Genomic DNA, 14,907 nt, shown 5'->3' on the forward strand with positions numbered 1-14,907 from the left:
CAATACGATTGTGGCACCCTCATATTTCAGCGCTACCTTCTGCAAGCAAGGCAAGGGAAAACCATACTTCACACAAGATGCTGTCGCTACCTGCTATGGCTTACTGTTTTCTCACTGAAGGTGCTGTGAAAACTTATTTTGCAATTATAGCTGTGGAATACAAAGTGCTATAGCCTTGTAGTGAGACTGTGTATACCTGCCCTGCACTAATTCAGAAGATTTGCCGGATATATACGCCTGATCCGGCTTCCCACCAGCAGACACGGCCAATTGCTGGAGGTAACACGGGGGCTCGAACCTGCAACCCTTGTGTTGGTAGGCAGAGAATCTCCCACTGCACTACCCAGATGCCCATATGCCAATTTAATCATGAATCTTCCTTTCATTCGTAGAAATTTGAATTCTGCCCAAATGGCATGAGCCAACTGTAATGTTGAACCAAACACTGCAAGCTCTGTCTGGATGGCCCACTTTTCCATCCTCACCTATAAGTCATTCCATAGGTGAGCTGCCGTTTTCATGTCTCACCAGGTTGACCTAGATATCTGCTGCCTCTCCACTCTGCCCCTGACTGCTCTCTCCCTCCCTCTTCCTCTCACCTTCCCTCTGCCCCTCTCCTCCATTCAAGAGAATACTGAGTGAAGGAATGTTTCAGACCCTTGATATGTCTTTCCCATCTTGAAGCCGTTTACGACATTCCCAGCCCCCCTCCACCTGTGAAAGGATCCCATTATTCTTCCCTGGACTGGAATGTCCTGAACCTGCTCCTTGGGCTGGCAGCTGGAGTGCCCAGGAGCTCCCCAACAGCATGACTCTACTACAGTATATAGCCATACCATGGCTTACCAGAGACTTACTGTACTATACAGTAGGTGCCAGACTGACTTCTACCACAGTATATACCATGAGTCTGAGGAAGACTGCAGGAAGCAGCAGTCGAAACTGTCAGGTATGACAAAATACACACAGTCTTTCAATAAGAAAAACTAATAGTTAGTAGTATATACCATGGCTTACCAGAGACTTACTGTACTATAGGTGCCAGACTGACTTCTACCACAGTATATACCATGGCTTACCAGAGACTTACTGTACTATAGGTGCCAGACTGACTTCTACCACAGTATATACCATGCCTTACCAGAGATGTACTGCACTATATAGGTGCCAGACTGACTTCTACCACAGTATATACCATGGCTTACCAGAGACTTACTGTACTATAGGTGCCAGACTGACTTCTACCACAGTATATACTAGGGATGCACGATATATCGGCAATCATATCGGTATCGGCCGATGTTGGTCATTTTTTTACATATCGGTCATATCGGTATCGGTCAGATGTTGCAATGTTAATATCGGTTATCATTATCAGCCAAATTATTCACGTTGATATGAAATAATGCAGTAAATCTAGGATTTATGGGCTTTTCCAAAGGCTTTGCAAATAAAGAAATGCATAACTTTTTCAAATTCAGTGTTAACATGTGTTTTTCAGTATGTACAAAATGTGATGATCATAAAAATGTGGTTTTATACAGATCATATCGACATCGGTAAATATCGGTTATCGGCCATAACAGCAATGTTAATATCGGTTATCGGCATCGGCCAAAATTTTCATATCGGTGCATCCCTAGTATATACCATGGCTTACCAGAGACTTACTGTACTATAGATGCCAGATTGATTTCTACCCCAGTATATACCATGGCTTACCAGAGATGTACTGCACTATATAGGTGCCAGACTGACTTCTACCACAGTATATACCATGGATTCCCAGAGACGTAATGCCAGACTGACTTCTACCACAGTATCTATCGGCTTACCAGAGACTTACTGTACTATAGGTGCCAGACTGACTTCTACCACAGTATATACAGTACTGTACCATGGCTGCCCAGAGACGTACTTTAAGTGCCAGACTGACTTCTACCACAGTATATACTGTACCATGGCTTCCCAGAGACATACTTTAAGTGCCAGACTGACTTCTACCACAGTATATACTGTACCATGGCTTCCCAGAGATGTACTTTAGGTGCCAGACTGACTTCTACCACAGTATATACTGTACCATGGCTGCCCAGAGACGTACTTTAAGTGCCAGACTGACTTCTACCACAGTATATACTGTACCATGGCTGCCCAGAGACGTACTTTAAGTGCCAGATTGACTTCTACCACAGTATATACTGTACCATGGCTGCCCAGAGACGTACTTTAAGTGCCAGACTGACTTCTACCACAGTATATACTGTACCATGGCTGCCCAGAGACGTACTTTAAGTGCCAGATTGACTTCTACCACAGTATATACTGTACCATGGCTTACCAGAGACTTACTGTACTATAGGTGCCAGATTGACTTCTACCACAGAATATACTGTACCATGGCTTCCCAGAGACGTACTTTAGGTGCCAGACTGACTTCTACCACAGTGTTCATAATTAAGGTAAAATCCATATCGTGGTCCATAGGTGGTGAAAAACCTATGGACAATCTAATCAAGGTTACATTTAGAACAGCTGGGAAGCAGAGTGATACAGAGTGAAGCGCCCGTATTATACTGAAATATCATCTTGGCTGGAATGCCTCTTGTCCAATCGAATTGTTCATCCGGAAGAATTGTTGTAAACAAAAAAAGGTATATTCTGTGCAAACAAACTTTTCAACCTGAATTGGTCTTCGTCGGTTCTACTGATTACCACCCATAATGCCATCAATGCAGGGTTGACTACTGTAGAAAACCAAAGTGTCAAAGGGTCACTTAGGTCCAAAGTGCTGGGGGAGTTTCTAGACCTCCACACTGCTTTTACCACTGGGTCAGATTTCACATCAAATCGACTGGCTTGCTTTACAGTACAAAGGGAGATTGCTGCAGGGCACAACACAGGAAGAGGGCCGCTGTTCCTCCGGTGCAAAGCAGCAGCAACATTGTTTTGGAACAGGATGTTTATGGGAAATATGGTTTTCGGTAAATATTTTCAAAACAATGCTCGCATGAAATGCCAGATATACCAAGGCATCAGTATCACAATTTAAAAAAAGTTGGAAGACAGGAAAGGTGGGGAGAGAGAGAGGGGACGACATGCGGCAAAGGATGGCGGGACGGATTCGAACCTGGGTCAGCCGTGCGAAGGACAGAGTCTCCGTGGTACGCGTGCCACCAGGTGAGCCACCAGGATGCACAAGTATCACAATTAATTTGACAATGATGTATTGATGCAAAAATCTTAAATGGTCATCACAAGGCTGCAATAACATATTTATGTGGACGTGTAATTACATAGGGATTGCTTATGCCATGAGATGTTTTGGTGAAATGTGGCATGAAAATCCGTCCATATTCAGACCAGTAGGAATCATATGATTTGTTGTTTCACATCTTTGAATCTAAATTTTAGTCATTTTGAATCATTATGTTGACATGAGCACATCCACCACTACTATCGCAAAACATTGACTAAGTGAACGGATGAGAACAGTCACACTTGTCTTCAGGCAGGGGCAGGCACGTGCACACATAGACATCAAAGGGGGCTTGAGCCCCTGCCTTTTTTTCAGTCTGTAAAAAGTGCCCTTTCCTGACCATGAATGCAACATTTCTAAAGGTGCTTTGTAAGGAAATTACCCTTTCCATCCCGTCACTGAAGGCAGCATTCAAAGAGAATTGCATTTTCCGAGCTCTCTTGGCCTTGAATGCACCATTCCTAATAGGCCTCTACTTGGACCAGTGTTTTTCTGAGCTGCCCCTGAAGGCAGCAGCCACGTGGTGGCTTGCCCATTGACTGTTGAGAGCGAGACGGCCCGTCCTCTGCACATGCAGACTGAGCAACAGCAGCACAGGCGCTCTGACAGATATCAACCAACGTGAATCAGGTATGATGTATGTTTGTCAAAACAAAGAATTATACAGAGAGCTACCCCCCCCCCCCCATTTCAGTTTCATGTTAAAATTTCGGGGGTGCAGACAGGCATGCAGTGGCCTGTAATGCCGTTTTACACCCCGCCAGCCCCGAGATGTCGAGATGTCACCTCGATGCTTTTTTATGCTTTAGTTTAGAGTCTGTGTTTTTGTGCCAGGTGCACTGAGGGCAGGTCTGGAGGGCAGGTCTGCCGAGGCGGCGTGCAAATCACATCTTATGGTGGTCTATGTAGCAAAAACGGAGTTAAATAACTGCAACTGTAATTCGGCTTTGTCTGATATCGATATGTATTCCGTAGCCAGTAGCCAGTGATGACTGAGTGAGCCTCATTTATGGCTACTGGCCTGGGTAGTTGTTGTGGCTCTTGTTCGACTTAAATGAATTAATGAATGAATAAATACATAAATAAATAAATAAATAAATATAATATATGTTATTATTATTATTATATTATATACACACACATTATATTATTAATTATTATATTAATTAACTATTCATATTCATATTATATTAATTAATTAAATAACCAATTAAGTAATTAATTAACACATTAATATATAATAACAATAATGATAGTAATAACAAATTATTAATTATTATAAGACAATATACTAATATTCATGCTGATGGTGAACAATGTGTACCGTTTTATTTGAACTGTAGACACAGAGTAATGCAATGCTTGTACTTGCAGTTAGCATATTGTAGTTTTGTTAGGAACCTAAAGGGAGAAAAGGACCAAATAAATATTGATGCTTAAATTATTTCACAACAGTATTGCAACAGCATGCAACTTTTATATACTAATATTATTCAGTTTGTGCAGTTATTTTTCCGTGACAAGTCTCATCGTAAAATGAGATATTCCTCTAAATCTGGTTAAAATCTGAATATTTAAAATGAGTTATACCCCTAAATTGGCCTTCAAATTGCCTCAAATTTCCGCCTCCGCCCTCTGGATGGCGGCTGTAAGTGCCTGCCCCTGCCCCTCTAATGTTCTCTGCACGTCCCTGGGCAGGGGTTTGCCGTCTCTGCTTTCATCTTACATTTTCACCTGTTTTCACAGTGGTTTTAGCTGAGCATCGCTAATTAGCGTCCGGGCATGTAGAGGCTGGTGTAGTGTGGTGGTGTGGATGTGTCAATGTGAGAACACACTGTTGATACTGGGTACCTTCAAACATCCTAAGCCTACACACACAATCACACCCATGCACGCACACACACAATTGCACACGCACGCATGCACACGCACGCACACACATTTGCACATGCACGCGCGCACACGCACGCACGCGCACACACACACACACACACACACACACGGTGCCGTGTCTATGTGCCGACAGCCCACAGTGCCGACAGCCCGCAATGCCGAGGCGGCGTGCAGCGTGTCGGTGGACCGGCTGGAGCTAACCTCTCCCAGCCCCCACGCCTAAACCTAACCTCTCCCAGCCCCCACGCCTAAACCTAACCTCTCCCAGCCCCCACGCCTAAACCTAACCTCCCCCAGACCCTAACCCTAACCTCTCCCACCCCCCACGCCTAAACCTAACCTCTCCCACCTCCCACACCTAAACCTAACCTACCCCCGAACCCTATCCCTAACCTCTCCCAGCCCCCACGCCTAAACCTAACCTCTCCCAGACCCTAACCCAAACCTCTCCCACCCACCACGCCAAAACCTAACCTCGCCCACCCCTCACACCTAACCCTAAACCTAACGTCGGACGCTAGGCGAGTTGGGAGTGAGAAATGTGTTGGGCTGTCAGCATTGTGGGCTCCCCCCCCCCACACACACACACACAGACACAGACACACACACACACACACACACACATGCACGCACACACACACACACAGACACACACGCACAAGCTTTACACTGCTTTACAGATCACATTTCCTTTAAGGACACAAGGATAGAGTCAAAGATATTGTAACATTTTCTGTTGTCATCCAAAAAAGAAAAATGACACTATTACTGGCAAAAGATTCTACTCATTATCCCTACAACTTCTGTCTCTTTCTGACAGGATTTGTGTCTGTGTTCCTCCCCCTCTGTCTGGCTCCACGCTTCTCACTCCGCTGCTCACCCTCTCACTCACTCTCTCTCTCTCTCTCTCTCTCTCACACACACACACACACACACACACACACACACACACACACACACACACACACACACACACACACACACACACACACACACACATAGCCTAATCTGGTGCCGGTTCTGACAGGCCAGGTGTCTGACTGTCTGACAGCTCCCTGGCTTTCCCGCTTTATTCATTCGTTTCTTCTTCATATCCCTGCGTCTCTTCTCTTCTCCAGCCCAGCTGAAGGCTGCAGGGAGGAATGCAGCACTGGGTCGAGACACGTAACAGGTGCTGCACCAGGTAGCCCCGCCCCCCGGAGAGGACAGAGAGGAGGAGGAGGTGCTGAACCAGGTAGCCGGCCCCCCAGAGAGGACAGAGAGGAGGAGGAGGTGCTGCACCAGGTAGCCCCGCCCCCCGGAGAGGACAGAGAGGAGAAGGAGGTGCTGCACCAGGTAGCCCCGCCCTGCGGAGAGGACAGAGAGGAGGAGGAGGTGCTGCACCAGGTAGCCCCGCCCCCCGGAGAGGACAGAGAGGAGGAGGAGGTGCTGCACCAGGTAGCCCCGCCCCCAGAGAGGACAGAGAGGAGGAGGAGGAGGTGGTGCTGCACTGTCACTTCTTGTGTTGGGTTTGAATTTCTGGATATTTGATCTCTTTCCTCCCAATATGGTGCTTTACAATACATTGGCTGTTTTTGGCATTTGATTGCAATCACCTGTTATTGTTCTACCAAGATGGTCATCTGATGATGTAACTAACAGAATACTATTAATACGGCAGGTTTAACCCCAAGAGGGAATCACTATCCTGGCTTTCAGGTGACTAACACATGATCAGAGAGGCCAAGGCTAACGACAAGTTTGTTTCTTGTGTCACAGTACACTAACCCTATCTCACCATTCACTTACCGACATTAAATGGAGGTAGGCTACACCAACACAATCATCTTTTTCCCACGGCGCTGGTGGAAGTAGGCCAGGCTGGGGTCACGATGGCAAAATCAGGACACTCACTCATGGTCGTTTAGTGAAGGGGGTGGGGCCAGGGAATAGACGGTTTTCACGGAATTGTGGGAACAGTTTGAAACCTAGATTATTTCATGTCAACTATTGTATTAGGAAACACTGCAACAGGAAGTAAGCTAGGGCCAGGGCAATTTAGAATGTTTATGTTGTCAAGTTAAAACCGTCTATAGGGCTGTATAGAGAAGGGCCTTTAAACTCTGAGTTTGAGGGGGTAGGTACGGGGAGTGGCTTGATGTATGTGGGGTGGGCGTGTGGTCAAGAAAGGGGGAGGGGCTAGGGTAAAGGGGCCTATTCATAGCTTTCAAGGGGCGTTACGTGCTGCCGGGAACGCCCACCTGACGGTCAAAAAAAAAACTTGTTCATTCTGCTGGCTGCCTCGACTAGTTTCTCACGCTGCGTTTGTTCAGCCAAAATGCCGGATACCTGTTGTGCTATCGGTTGCACTAACCGACGAGGAGACACGCCTGGCTTGTGCTTTTACAGAATCCCGTCGGAGAAAGAAAACTCAGACAGGAGGAGGTTGTGGATTTGTGCGATTAGACGTGGTTCAGTCGCTGGGGAGGGCAAATGGCTTTTTTTCTACCATCAAAGTACACACGTTTTTGCGGCCAACATTTCATCAAAGGTAAGCTCAAGTAACGTTAACGGGGTATTTTAATCATTATTGTAACGTTACTTGAGCTTACCTTTGATGAAATGTTGGCTGCAAAGACGTGTGTAGACAAACGGCTGAACAAACACAGCGTGAGAAACTAGTCGAGGCGGCCAGCGGAATGAACAAGTTTTTTTTTGACCGCCAGGTGGGCGTTCCCGGCAGCACGTAACGCCCCTTGAAAGCTATGAATAGGGATAGGCAGGTAGAGAGTCGGTGTTCGAGGGGTGGGTAGGGGAAGTGGCTGGGCTGAGGGCATGTGGGTGGATTAGGGTAGGGGTAGGACCATTTTCCATGCTGAAAACAATTACGGTAGCCGCTTTGTTGAGTACCCTCAAATCATTGCCTAAAAGTACCATAACTCTGAATGTCCCCACCACTGTGCCATGCATGGTGCCATGGGCTTCAAGGTATTTGTGCTTCTTCAGGGTAAATGTTCTATATTTACCCATTATTTGCCCTGCATGTGGATGCTAGGAAATTTGTAACACAACTACAAAGCCTCTATATTCCTACAGCGACTTGTATCATGTTTGAGCTACTGTATAGCAATAGTGAGTTTGTACCTTATCAGTCTTTGTAATATTATTTCCCCCTCTTATTTCTAGGATATTCCTAGAATATTCATACAATATTATGAATATCTAGTTCCCCATATTCACCAGCCTGAATACAATTTAATGATTTAGACAATAATGAGAACAAGGAGGAGGAGGAGAGAGAAATAGTCCAAGTTAAAGGATGTTTAATATATTTAAGTCGTTATGTTTCAGTGCACGGTAATGCAAGTCCATTCTTGAAACATCAACCTCTGAAGGTTAGGCTAAAGGACTAGTGGTGTAATTATGTTCACTCTGATTGCATTCTATTGTAGTTAGCAGGGTGAGTGCAGGGAAAAGTCAGATGTTTGCTTTCAAATACTTTCCAAGTATTAACACATTCACTGCCAGCCGTTTTTCAAAACTGTAGTTAGCTTCTGCCAGAGGGTTTTTTTGAGGATTCTGGCTCATCTTTCAAGAGCCGAGGATTCGTTTCTGTTAGGATTTTGTGAACACACAATATCTCAAAAGAACTAATAGAATGTGTGCTTTCTCTGTCTAAAAGAGTTAGTTTGTAGAGTTAGTAGTTATGTAAGCATTAGCAGTTGAATACAGCATGGTTTCAGCGTCTGTAAATTTATTCTGAGATAAACGGCTTTTTGTGAAATTCGATAGAACAGTCACTTTAACCATTCATTTTTGGCATCAGTAAGACGTCAGACATCTAAACAATAGTTTTGAACAGTAATTTCCTCCATAACAGCAGGAAACACCCCTTTCCTTCAAACTCCTCCCTCCGTGTGTGTTCTTCTTGGCTGCAGCGAGCGTGTCACAAGCTCGTTGCTGCTGCTGCTGTAACCTCGCGTCACCAGCTCACTGCTTTGCTGCTGCTGTGCCTGTCTGCCTGTCTGCCTGGCGGCCGCTGGGTAAGTCTGGATGGATGGGCTCGCTCGTTTCCTGGGGTTCTGAGAGCTTTGATGGAGCTTTTGCGATTCTGGTCTTATTTATGCTGCGTGTTTCAAAGTGTGTTCCACCCGTAATCTATTATGCAAATTTGCAAAACCCCACCGCCAGCTCCCAAGCGCGAAAGCGTTTTCGCCAATCCATTTTCATGAGAATGGCTTCCTGACACTGCTTTTTGCTTGCCTTCCTCTAGAATGGAGAGCACTGTCGCCACTTAGTGGGTCGGTGGAATGGGTTGTACACGTTCGGTCGCTCCAATATTTTTATAGGAGACGTGGGGGGCATTGATCCACGTAGCACCGTCAAATTTTTTTTTTTTTTTTTTTTGACGTCTCAACTCGTCATTGGCAGTGAACCGTTGGAATTTTTTTGACGAGTCAACTCGCCATTGGCAGTGAACGTGTTAAGTTCCTTAAAATAAAACTAAAAATACTGAAGTACAAAAAGTGTCTAAACTTGCACAAAATAAACTGTGAACCGAGTCTACAGTATACTGTATACTCCTGGCAACAAATAGAGGGAAAAACCACAGAGCAGCAGAAACGGAAGGAAACCAAGAGAGTTATGCTGTTTAATGATTATTATGGTAGTCAAAAAGTGGTCTAGCTCAGCGATCAAAATCTGGAATGAATGAAGTATGAAATATATGTGGTCAGGGTCTCTCTTTGTGCTTGCTTGCGTCTTCTTTTTCTTGCCTTATGTGTGTGGGGGCGGGAGCCGGGGTGGGGGTATCGGTGCTCTCCATCACTGGTCGAGGGCTGCCGGTAGGTTAGAATAGCTTAGGTTAGGCGGTAGATTAGCTACAGCCTAACTGTAGGCTGTATACCTGTTATAGTGTTCAGGCTAAAATCAGACTAGAGCAGAATAGGACAGGCCAGACTAGGCTGTAGATTAGATCCCCTGTGTCCTAGTTAGTTCTGGTTAATGTCTAGAGTATTCAGATTATCTGATCTTCTTCCCCCCCTCTCTTTCTCTTTCCCCCTTCCCCTGCTCCTTCCCCACCTCCCCCTTCCTGTTCTCTCCTCTCCCACATTTCCCATTCCCTCCCCACCTCCTCCCTTTCTATGCTCTCTCCTCCCCCACATCCCACCGCTCTCCCCCTCCCTTCTCCTGCTCTCTCCTCTTTTTCCCCTCCCCTGCTCCTTCCCCTCCTCCTCTCCTCCCCAACTCTCCCCATTCCCTGCCACTTCCTGCTCTCTCCTCTCACATTCCCCCTGCTCTCCCTCCCCTGCACCCTCCCACCTCTCCTTCTCCGTTCTCTCCTCCCCCACATTTCCCATTCTCTCCCCACCTCCTCCCTCTCCCTGCTCTCTCCTGCCCCACATCCCTACGCTCTCCCTCCCCTCTCCTGCTCTCTCCTCTTTCCCCCTTCCCCCACTATTCTAAAGCATGGCACCCATTCTACTCCAAAGCATGGCACCCATTATATCCCCTCTCACTATTCCGCCACTATTCTAAAGCATGGCACCCATTCTACCCTAAAGCGTGGCACCCATAAGCTCTATATGTGAATATGTGTTCATTTGGCAAAGGGATTCACTACTAAAGGCTTGCAGCAAATTAACTTAAGCATAGTTTGGTTGCAAAGAAATCGACATGATATGTCCGTTTGTAAAATGTGTGTCTATATTTCTCTATCATATGATTGTTCGATGTGTTATTATTACTACTGTAATTTGTTACTGTTGTGTCAGCTAGCCCTCCTTTCCCTGTTCTCTCCATATAGTCTCTCATACTCCCCCTGCTCTCCCTCCCCACCTCCTCCCGTTCCCGAACCCCCTCACTTTTCTAAAGCATGGCATCCATTCTATTTTAAAGCATGGCACCCATTCTCTTTCTTTCCCCCTTCCCCTGCTCCTTTCCCCACCTCTCCTTCTCCGTTCTCTCCTCCCCACATTTCCCATTCTCTCTCCCACCTCCTCCCTCTCCCTGCTCTCTTCTCCTCCACATCCCCCCGCTCTCCCTCCCCCCTCCCCCCTCCCCTCTCCTGCTCTCTCCTCTTTCCCCCCTCCACTGCTCCTTCCCCACCTCCTATACTCCCCAACATTTCCCATTCCCTCCCCACCCCATCACTCTCTCACATTCCCCCTGCTCTCCCTCCCTTCTCCTGCTCTCTCCTCCGCTCTCTCCTATATTTCCATATTTTCTAAATTTCTCTATTAATTGTTCAATGTGTTATCATTATTCTGTAATTTGCTACTGTTGTGTCAGCTAGAATTATCTAGAAATATTTTCTGTGAAGCCCTCTGGGACATGCTTGTGAATTAGGGCTATACAAATAAACTTGACTTGACTTGACTTCACAAACACACATGCACGATCACACACATGTAAGACGTAAATACCAACACTTACACGCACACAATCCCCTGCTTGAGAGAAGAGTATCTCTCCAACTGGATCACAGAGAATTCACAGCTCAGAGAATAATCAGTTAACACAGTCTGGCTTAATTCAATCTGAGCGACACTCATTCCCCGAGAGAGAGAGAGAGAGAGAGAGAGAGGGAGAGAGAGAGAGAGAGAGAGAGAGAGAGAAAGAGAGAGAGAGAGAGAGATTATGCATGTGTTAATGGGCATCATCCTTTCGCTGATAGGCATAAACAGAGAGAGAGAAGGAGATGCTCGCAAATGCATAATTTTCATTTTACAGCATGTGACATTGTCTAACAAATTCCAACAATTGTCCATACTCATTGTCCAACCAGATGAATGTCACCCATGTCACAGCTAAATGTATGAGGGAAACAGATGGGTGAAAAATAGCTCCTGTTTGCTCTGTACCAACCAACCAGCAACAATAACCACTGTGTTTTCAGAGAGGCAATATGACTGCTGAAAGGAGAGACCAGAGACGGCCCGCAGCTGTCAGCATAGCCTGTCAGTCGAGAGTATCTCGCTAGCCAGCCTCTCTTCCTTTCCGTCAGAGAGTCTGGCGCTGTGGAAACAGGCAACAGGGATCAGCCCGCCCCTGCTCTAAAGCTGCTCTCCCATTCGAGCGGCTGTTTCGGTGGCAGCAGGATATCCGCTCCCCCGCTTGCAAGCTCTGTTCATTGGTTCATGTCAATCAGAGCGGCTTCCGCTCCCATGTGTGTCGCTGTATGCTCCCGCCGAACGCTAACTAGCTAGCGTAGAAAGCTAACGGCAGAAACCTACAGGCTAACTCCTTGCTACACGCTGAAAATGGCAAGTTTTGAAGAAAATTTGGATTGTGCAATAAAGAAGGCCTGCTCGGCACAAGTTCCACCCCGAAACTATTTTCCAAGGGCACTAATGCTAAGCACCGCCCAAGACGAGGCTGATTGGTTAACCCAAACAGAGCATTTTTTTTCGCAATCCCACAATGGAAACCTGCGACGCCAGACTCTCTGACGGCAAGGAAGAGAGGCTGGCTAGCGAGACTAGTCGAGAGTGGACCTTAATTAAACCAGTCAGATCCTCGCTCTCTCTCCCTCTCTCTCTCTCTTACACACACACACACACACACACACACACACACACACACACACACACACACACACACACACACACACACACACACACACACACACACACACACACACACACACAGAAAAAAGACATAAGAAAGACTAGAACGACCGCAACGCGGACTTATGCCTCCGCCATTAGTTCATTCTTGAGTCCAAGTGGATGTTGGAGCCAAATTGGTAGAAATTGCATCAAGGCGTTTCTTTGCAGAATTGGATATTTGAGCCAAATGTGAAGAAATTTAGTCAAGGTGTTACTGAGATATGGCATTACCGAGCTTGAAAATGGCATTTGTTAGGTCACTGTGACCTTGACCTTTGACCTTTGATAACCAAAATGGAATCAGTTCATCCTTGAGCCTAAGTGAATGTTTAAGGCGAATCTGATGAAATTCCGTCCAGGCGTTCCTCAGATATCGCGTTAACAAGCTTGAAAATGGCGTTTGAGAGGTCACAGTGACCTTGACCTTTGACCTTTGACCACCAAAATCTAATCAGATCATCCTTGAGCCTAATTGAATGTTTAAGGTGAATGTGATGAAATTCCGTCCAGGCGTTCCTCAGATATCGCGTTAACAAGCTTGAAAATGGCGTTGGAGAGGTCACAGTGACCTTGACCTTTGACCACCAAAATCTAATCAGATCATCCTTGAGCCTAAGTGAATGTTTAAGGCGAATCTGATGAAATTCCGTCCAGGCGTTCCTCAGATATCGCGTTAACAAGCTTGAAAATGGTGTTCGAGAGGTCACAGTGACCTTGACCTTTGACCTTTGACCACCAAAATCTAATCAGATCATCCTTGAGCCTAAGTGAATGTTTAAGGCAAATCTGATTAAATTCCGTCCAGGCGTTCCTCAGATATCGCGTTAACAAGCTTGAAAATGGCGTTCGAGAGGTCACAGTGACCTTGACCTTTGACCACCAAAATCTAATCAGATCATCCTTGAGCCTAAGTGAATGTTTAAGGCGAATCTGATGAAATTCCGTCCAGGCGTTCCTCAGATATCGCGTTAACAAGCTTGAAAATGGCGTTCGAGAGGTCACAGTGACCTTGACCTTTGACCTTTGACCACCAAAATCTAATCAGATCATCCTTGAGCCTAAGTGAATGTTTAAGGCGAATCTGATGAAATTCCGTCAAGGCGTTCCTCAGATATGGCGTTAACAAACATCCGTACGGACGGACATCCGTACGGACGGACAGCCGTACGGACGGCCGGCCGGCCGTACGTACGGACGGACAACCCGGATCCATAATGCCTTCGGCCTGGCTTCGCCGGCGGAGGCATAATAAAAGTAATGTGCAAAAGCCATGAAAAAAAATACACAAAACAAGGCTTGCTAGCATTATTGTTGTTTCACAGCGGCGGGGGTATTTGGCCAATGGCAGAGTTTATACCCGCAGCCTGCTGCCAGTGAATCAGACTAGCCTTTTCCTAGTTTGAAGAAAATGAGACCTCTCAACAACACATAAATGATTAAATATAAATAAATAAATAAATAAATAAATAAATAAATAAATAAATAAATAAATAAATAAATAAATAAATAAATAAGTAATAGAGTTCAACTCAGAGGGGTTCCCACATGTTGTGCGCAGCCTGATGCCATTTGCATAATTATTCTAGACAGTAATGAGAACACGCTGCCACCAAAGAGGAGACGAGAGAGAGAGAGAAAGAGCACACACTACAAATAAATAAATAAGTAAATAAGACTAGACTCACTTCATATCAACATGTCCATATTTTAATTCGCTTTTTTATGTAAAGGAAAAAACAGCACAGGGAGAAGGTATTAAGATATCAAAGTGATATCAAGTGCACCGTATCAATGCCTATTTCTATGTATGTGCGTATATGCACCCACTGCTTTATATACAGTATACAGGTATATATCAATTGTGTCTTGTGAGTGACCTTGGCAGTGTAGGATAAAGCCTGATCATCCCCACAGTGACCATTTGTAAAGTGGAAAGCCAACACAGCTCTTCCTATAGAGTGAAATGTGAGCGGGCTGCTCTGCTGTCAGCAGCAACATTCTCCTCTGGAAAGTGTATATGTGGGGTCAAATTGCTGTTTGAAATGGATTAAATCAATTGGGGGTGCTGTTTAGCTTGAGATCCATGCTGACAGTAAGTTGTTTGGTATCAGAGGATCACTCTTTGGAGACAGGAGTTACAGCTAAAAACAGCAAGCCCGTTCTCCT

This window comes from Poromitra crassiceps (assembly GCF_964638095.1).
Source record: "Poromitra crassiceps genome assembly, chromosome: 1".
Taxonomy (NCBI): Eukaryota; Metazoa; Chordata; class Actinopteri; order Beryciformes; family Melamphaidae; genus Poromitra; species Poromitra crassiceps.